The sequence below is a fragment of the Pimephales promelas genome, chromosome 12 (genome assembly GCF_988280905.1).
Source record: "Pimephales promelas chromosome 12, fPimPro1.hap1.1, whole genome shotgun sequence".
Lineage (NCBI taxonomy): Eukaryota > Metazoa > Chordata > Actinopteri > Cypriniformes > Leuciscidae > Pimephales > Pimephales promelas.
The window spans coordinates 18,094,277-18,102,934 of NC_142780.1; positions in this window are offsets into that span (position 1 = coordinate 18,094,277).

Genomic DNA, 8,658 nt, shown 5'->3' on the forward strand with positions numbered 1-8,658 from the left:
GTCTGGCTAACTGTAATCTTGTGGGGTCTGATGCCACCCTCATGGTGGTGCTGGCTCTTTGCCTGTGCTTCCACAGATTTGCCAGTGGTTCTCAGTGCTGTACATGGATGTGTGTTTCTCCACTATAGCTCAATGTATCTAATTTTCAGTTATTTTCTTGCTCATCCCTTACAGACTGGAGCTACTGAGGGAGATCCATCAAAGAAACGCCTACTCATCTGTCAATCAATCATACATTGAGCTGAAGCATGCAGGCAATTTACTTTTAAATAAAACATGTACAGTATATTCATGGGAAAAAAAGTAATTCTTCACTTGGGTACTTCAGTAAGTTTAAAGTTAAAAATACATTTGCAGCATTTGTAGCCTATACTGTTAGCAAACATCGCAACACCACACACACTGCTGGGAGCATTGTATAGATCAGTGGTTCCCAAACGTGAGGTATGCTGAATTTTTCAATTCATGTAATTTTACCCCACCTCAAAATAACTAAAGCCGAGCATGCATTTCTAACTGTGCAAAAACAGAAAAATGGTGGTGTTGTAAAATGTCACACACACATTACATCCAATCAAAATAGGCCTTCCTCATCTTAATTTGCGGTCAAAACTGAATGCATCCACACAAGCAGCGTGCACGTATTAGGTTGCGTGTAGAATATGCTGCCTTAGCAAATCGCACTATAGTAATCAAGTACTGCCGTTTTTGTACGTTTGTAAAAGTGGGGTTTAGAACTTATAGCATGAAGAAAAATATAGACACAAACTGTGCATAGAGATCGATTTATGGTCTGGCATTAAGATTTTGGTCGATCAGATCACAAGTAGATGACAGTAAATACAATCAACATACAAAGTCGTTACATTTAAAAAAGTTCAGGTGATATTTAAAAAGAAAAAAAGTTTTTGAGTAGAAAAACTTGAAAAACAGTTGTGAGAGGGCCTATCCTTCACAGCCTTGTTTTCATCAGTTTAGAATTCGATATGGTATCTACCCTGACTAAGGAAGGATCCAGTGTTGTTTTGGGCCCCATTGACTTTCATTATATGAGCAAAAACTGTCAAATCATCATCTTTTGTCGTTTGTTCTCAGGTGTGACATAAGCACGGTTGAAAATATTTGATGTGCTCTATGTATGTGTGTCACCAACACACACGACGAAGAAGAAGATAAAGATCCAAGACAGTCTTTAATAGTATCCACAGGTAAAACCAAACAAAGGCACAAACACAACCATAACATTGACAAGACCAGACCATAGAGACCTGCAAACACAGGAACTTATTTACACAGATCAACCAAGGTAATTAATAAGGAAGAGTTGAACAGAATTACGAAATCAAATCAGTCTCCATGGAGACAAACTCAGGTGGGAAATGAACCGTGATAGTTTGTTTATCAATGTTTATAGGCCTATGTTAATAAAAGTCTTAATGGGATACTCCACCCAAAAATAAAACATCTGTTGTTGCAGAAAGTTGTTGCAACCCAGTATAGGTTTCTTTCTTCTGCTGAACACAAAGGAAGATATTTTGAAGAATGATTATATCAGATTTTTTTTTTTGGTTTTGGAGTTTTGGAGTAATGGACATTCAACAGAAGGACAGAAATTTCATAAAAATATCTTAATTTGTGTTTTGAACAAAACTATTATTTGTTTAGAACAACACGAAAGTCAGTAGTTAATGACACAATTATAACCTATGTGTGAACTATACCTCTGAACTGAATAAGGGCATATACATGTCACCATTTCAGATGGCTTTTAAAAAATGGGGGGGCCCTCCACCCATTTGCATTAAGCTTTCTATTTAAGGTCATGAAACACTCTCTCATTTTCCCTTGAGATGAGAAAAATCTGCTATTTACATTTTTCACTTCCTATTACAATGAAATCGTCATTTTACGTCATTGTAGGAGGAAGTGTAAGAGGGGGGATTTCTGTAAAGACTACAAGCTCTAGTTCCCACCCTTTCAAACCCGCCCATAGGGGGTTGGGCCTAATGCGCCAACAGACCTATCACAGATCAGTGCCAGTGCGTTTGATTTCACCGGCAGAAACTTTTTGAAAATATGGACGAAGGTACTGAATACGCAGACGGACGCATTATCAGGATTGGGATTACACATAGTGTCAGCCATCTTTTTGGAAGCTAAGCTAGCAGACTCTTATTCTGTGGAGAAAGCCGAGTCCTCTTTTTCCCGGACATGTCCGGCCATCGATTCAGCTTTTGCTTTCTACAGTCGCCATGCATTGTTTACATGTACAGCTTTTGTTTTAATCTAACTGAATTCATTCCGATTGGTGAATCTGAATATTGAGTTTACATGAACGCTAAAAAAGTCATCGGTTGATGTGCGTTTTAACATTGCTTAGAAAATTCCCGCTCCTCCGTGAGAGATACGAGACGAGTAACTTACGTCTCACAGGTGCTGCTCATCCGTAATCACGCCACAGGCCTCGCATCGTTCTCCACACGGCCCTCACTCGTCCTGCTCGCCACAGTAAACATGATGAATGGCGATTGTAGAAAGAAAAAGCCAAATCCCGGACATTTTGGGCGATCTCGAAACACATTTTCGAGCAGACTCATCACGGAGACTCACTAGACTTGTTGTTTAACTACTGCGCTCTGTTAGCGGTAGGCGTGGCCTCCTAGGGCAGCGAAGCAAGTGCATTCTGGGAGTTGTTGTCTTTCATCCACATAAGCCAAAAATACATTTTCTGGCTTTTCTCAGTCTAGAAAGCTCCAAATTCAAAAATAATTTCACATTTCTTCTAGATAAATTACCCATTTTAAATACACATTCATCTTTCCAGAGGTGGAATGACCCTTTAAAGATCAGTCTCATGTAACAGGAAGTCAGAGTTTATGGTATGAATGGTCAGTTTCAAATTCCGAAGCCAAAACAATCCCACTCCATCTTACTCTGTCACTTTTCCTCTCACTGAAACGCACTGTATGCCATAATGACCGCTCTATATTTATAACATGACCAATTAACCTCCCACGGTCAGAGGATCAATGAAGTACAACATTCTCATACTAAAAGCTCCTCTAATACCACCCACTCAGCGCCTCTCTATCTCTCTCTCGAGACGCTCCATTAAATCCTTTCATACACACACACTCCCGCACATTTTATCGTCTTATCCTTATAGGTATGAAAGGAATGTGAGGAGGAATGGCAGAGTCATAGAGGGAATTTCCCTGAAGGACAGCAGACATGTAAGATGATCAGAGACTGTGGGGAAAGGGGGGCAGATGGGGTGAGGAGGACAGCAAAGAAGAGAAAAAGAGTTGAATCTTTGATGAAGAAAACAGACACTCAACGGCACAGTAGGGCAGCATTACTCAAACACTTCTGACTGGATCAGTCACACCACCTTAGCATGACTCAACCTGAACTAATCCTAGATCAGTGTGACAGCTCTTCTAACACTCTGTTTGTCTGTCACCAAACATACAATGTTGTAAGATCAGAGCCTTTACCTGTAATAAACAATTCACTGGACTTTTATTGCAAATCACTTTGAGCTTACAGGTGACTCCCGCACCCGTCGTCCACCCTGACCTCAAGTTCACCCCAGAATTACCACAATGGACAGGTCAATGGCATATAAGAGATCTATTTTAAAACATTAGAAATGTATTTTTGTATTTTTAACTAAACATATAAAATGAATTGTAATTCAAAAATTAAAAACATGTTCATTACTGTATTCAAGTCACTGCATATATGAATTGCATTGTATGTCTGAATAAATTGATAGATCTGGACTAAAAAATGGTGTCAATTCATTGACCCAGGCTTTAATAAAATGACAAAATATGGGCAAGAATGAAAGCAAAGAAGAGGGATCAGATTACAGGACCGCCGGGGTTGATTTCCCCCTGTTTCCTGGCGTTACATCATCATTTGAAATGTGCCGGGCCTTAAGCAAGCACATGCCATATGCCTCCCACCCAGAACACACACAGTCTTGACAAAAGAGGCATCAGTCTCTCTATATTTGGGCCGAAGTGTATAGATCGGCTCTGGGAGGAGTCTGGGAAAGGATAGAGACTGATTCTAAAGCTGTCACATGATTAAGTCTCATCTGGATAAATGCAAAACGGGCATGAGTGAGAGAGAAACAGAGGCATAATTTCCATACCCTCCTTTAGATAATGCAATATTGTTGAACAGAATGGGAGGAAGAAACGGCTATGTCATCTCCTGTTAAGACTTAAAGGATGAAAGCAAGAATGAAGGATCTCTAATGTTTTCTTTACCCTAGCAGCCACTGATGTGGAGAGAGAAAGCTGTTGTTTGGCTTGGTGTCAAGCTCCACCCACTGAATGATTTACAAACGGCACGCTGTAATTTACTTGAATGAGAATGCATCACTGGAGTTTAACAGGTGATGTCAGAGGGCTTTCCAAGATATCACACTGAGATGATGACACACACACACACACACACACACGCACGCGCTACTGCTTTCTGCCATTCACACAGAGTGCTTTTGAAGGGATCTTTGATAAATTATAAAACAATGCTATAAAAATGCACAAGTACACACAAGTTATTTTTTTGGTTATGGCCACAAAGATGAAGCGTACCTTTAAATGTTTAAAGATTAGCTCATTTCAAACAGGAATTACTGTATACAGTGCACCTGTTTTACTGATTACAGGAGAGGTATTCACATATAGATACTACTGTTTTAAAAGACTTCTGAAGAAGTTGAACTCAAGCTTTTTAAGTAAAAGTGTCAAAGTACTGGTTTCAAAAAGGAAAAGAAACGTAAGGGAAAAAAATCCATTAAGGACAAAAGCTTATCGCATCACCTAGGCTGGACCTATTAGTGCACTACACCAACTCCTCGAAAACAGCACTGGCTATGTCTTTGCTGGAGTGTGATGTGATTGGTGTCATGTACAGGTACAATGGATCGCGTACAAACCAACAAGGTGTCGGAATGGTATATGGTTATAGTTCTCATCAAAGCACAATCAAATTCACTCATCTCTCTCTCTCTCTCTATATGTATATATATATATATATATATATATATATTTTTTTTTTTTTACGATGACAAGTTGGAATGAAAACAAGACGAAATTGAATAGGAGTAATGAGGCTATTTTTAAAATGTAAGGAGTAGGAAGTAATGGTGTCAAAATGTAGACGTAAAAAGTCAATAATTACTCCAGTAAAGTAGATACACAACATTTCTACTTAAGTAAGGTAACAAAGTATTTGTACTTTTTTACTTGACATCTTTGCTTACAGGATCTTTATGATTTAAAATACACTGCGAAAGAAAATCATTGTGAACTGTTACAGTAATAATGGTAATAAAGACAGATTGTTTGTTTTGCACCACCAGCATGAGTGATAGGGAGTATTGACAGATCTTAATTTCACCATGTGAATCCTTCAGAAATCATACTAATAGAGTTGGTGCTGGGGTTACATTTTTACTGTAATTGTTATTTACATTTATTCATGTATCCAAAGCGACTTACAATTGTTATATATGTCAGAGGTCTCACGCCTCTGTAGCAACTAGGGGTTAAGTGTCTTGCTCAGGGACACATTGGTGTCTCACAGTGGATTCGAACCCGGGTCTCTCACACCAAATGTATGTGTCTTATCCACTGCGCCATCACCACCCCATGTTACAGTAATGTTATTAAAGTTGAAAACTTAATGTTGCTTAAATGGCTTTACTTTAAGTTTACTGTAAAGTTAATGCATTCTTACTGAATAAAAGTATTATCAAAACTGACTTTGAATATATTCTCTGCCTTAAAATCTCACGGTTTGTGCCAATGCAATGCCTGCCATCAAAATGATTGACAACTATAACCTACCAGAACTGTCTGATACGCTGTTACTCCCAGATACAAGGCATCTGCAGCCAACCACTCTAAACCACAAGTAATTTATTAGATTGCGTTTAATAGTGGCTTGCCCAGTGTATGGCTACAACATCCATTTATATTTTGCAGCAATTTCCCATGGGATGAAGACACTGCTCAGTTCGCAGATTGTTTTTTCTACATTTGTATTCTCAAAATTCGCGAATGCCATCAGTATGTTTGCTTTGGTCATGCCATTAAAAGAGAGAGAGGCCAAGCGCCTGTTCTCAGACAGTGAGTGATGCCATGAGCTTCAAACACAGTGAAGAGGTTAAGTACCTATTATGGGATTGTGGAGGCGTAATAAGGGTTGATGGAGTAGACGCAGGCTTGCCACCACAGCCAGGGCCCAGAGATCCCCACACTCTCTGAAAAGAGAGCGTGAGAGAGAAAAAGAGAGAGAAAAAGAAAGAAAGAGTGAGAGCTCCCCTTCTGTCCCCTTTCTCCCCTCTCTGACACTAATATGGAAAAAAACATGTTTTGAGTGAATACGAATGCAAATATTATTCTTCCTGACTATTACCACTGCAAGCACCTCTGCGCGGGCAGCCAAAGCGCTGGACAAAAAGGCCAAAGACTTTCTCAGTGCCTTCAAAGAGAGCCTACATAAAATAAACACCGCCATCAGATTACAGCCGCTAACATGGCTCAGTGTTAGGCCGAGGCTGGGCGCGCAACTGCCCGGTAAGTGTGGGGTCCGCTCAGTCAACACGATGACGCAGAACGGAACAAAAGCACGACAGAAAAAGCAGGACTGTCGGAAGACAGCCCCAACCCGCAGCACCGCTGACCCCACCGCCACTGCCCAGACCCAGAAGAGAGGAGAGAAACGAGGGGACGAGAGGAGCGCGGAGGACAGATGAGGTGGGATGGCCAAAGGGCCTGAGCCGGGAGTTGAGGTGTGGTGTGCATTTTGGACGAGACCCCTAAACCCGAGACCAGAGCGGAGACTCCCAGTGAAGGCGAACCTGAAAGAGAGCAAATATAAAACAGAAGGAGGGGCAAGGAAAGGTGGGGAGAGAAATGCAGAGCAAAGGTTAGGGTGGAGTGAGAGAAGCTGGATGAGAGATGTAGGGAGAGGTAAAAGGGACAACCGCGTGGAATGGATGATGTTTAGAGACGGACACAACGGGAACGTCGCCGGTGGATAACCTCTCGGTGTGACATCACAGGGCTCTTCTAATACGGTGGGCAGCGATGATGTAATCCGCCTGGCAGCAGGAGAAAGTGAATCGGTCCCAGAGGAGAGCTTGGGTGTTTCACTCGTCCCGCGTCTAACCTCAAACCTACACACAGTCTCTCTTTCCCATGAACGCACACACACACACAGTCCATTTCATATTTCTCTTTTACATATCAAGGATTCGCTTCTTTAAGAATGCCAATGAGCACGTGTTCACTCCCTCTCTATTCGTGGATAGAAATACACGCAAATATGCAAGGATAGATTTTCTCTCTCATACACACACACACACACACACACACAGACTTTGTCAGAGCAGGCAGGGTAGGAAACTCAGGGCAGCTCAACCTCATTGACCGCACTGGCTGCAGACACATGCGCACACACGTCTCCATTTATACTATTCGCCATCTTTTTGGACTAACATAATGTAGATTTTTTTTTTTCTTTTTTTAACTCTAAAAGTTTTCGATGCATTCCTCAGATTGGATATTTCAGACTTACTGTAATTTGTTTTACTGTAATATATTTGCTCATACATGGTTGAATATGCAAAACGGTCATCTGTAATAACAGAACCCAATGAAATTTAATTTAATTTATATGTATGTGTCAAATATGATGCAGAGTTTGAATTTAGGCAGTATGAACTGAAATTCAATTACTGTAACTGTAATTTTAACCAACAGCATAGCTTGGCAAAGATAGATAGATAGATAGATAGATAGATAGATAGATAGATAGATAGATAGATAGATAGATAGATAGATAGATAGATAGATAGATAGATAGATAGATAGATAGATAGATAGATAGATAGATAGATAGATAGATAGATAGACTTAATAACAGAAAATAGTTGTAAAAACGAAATATTTTTTCGGAAAAGCATACTATAGTAATCCACCAACTAGATCGACACCAAATAAACATACAGCCTGGACTAAATATTCATGCCAGTTGGTCTTTTCTGCAGCGTCAGTAAAATATCTAAAATCAGGACAATTCCCCTTTCTCTGTGAGAACTTTAAACTATAGGCCTATGGTATTTTTATTTTTTTTTTCATGTGTGTTTTGTATATTTTGTTTAGTATTTTAGGCCTATGTTTTGTTACCCTTGAACAACAGATAAGGAACTTCAGCTGAGGAACAGCTGGTGGCCTTGGGGTTCAGGTTTTTTGGGTCGACGCCTGGAAAGCCCCAAATTGTGTAATGAAGGCAGACCTCAATAAGAACAGGATTAATACTGTCAGACTCTAAACATGTGCTTGTGTCGGAATTTTGAAAACGTGAACATCATCCAATATTATATGTGCAGAAGACAAGTTGTACACGGTCAAAGACACAGCTAAGAACACACAGACATCCCGACAAAAACGACCCTCCCTTTCTCTCTTTCCTGACTCAGCAGTTTTGTAGGAAACCTGTCTTGCTTTGAAGATGCAAGAATCTATCATTACTTGAGAGATGTAGAAAAAGAAAGCAAAGTGAGAATAAGTGCTCCATTGTCTACCCCTCACCCCCCTTCCCTCTCTGCCTTCGAAAAAAATAATTGTGTTG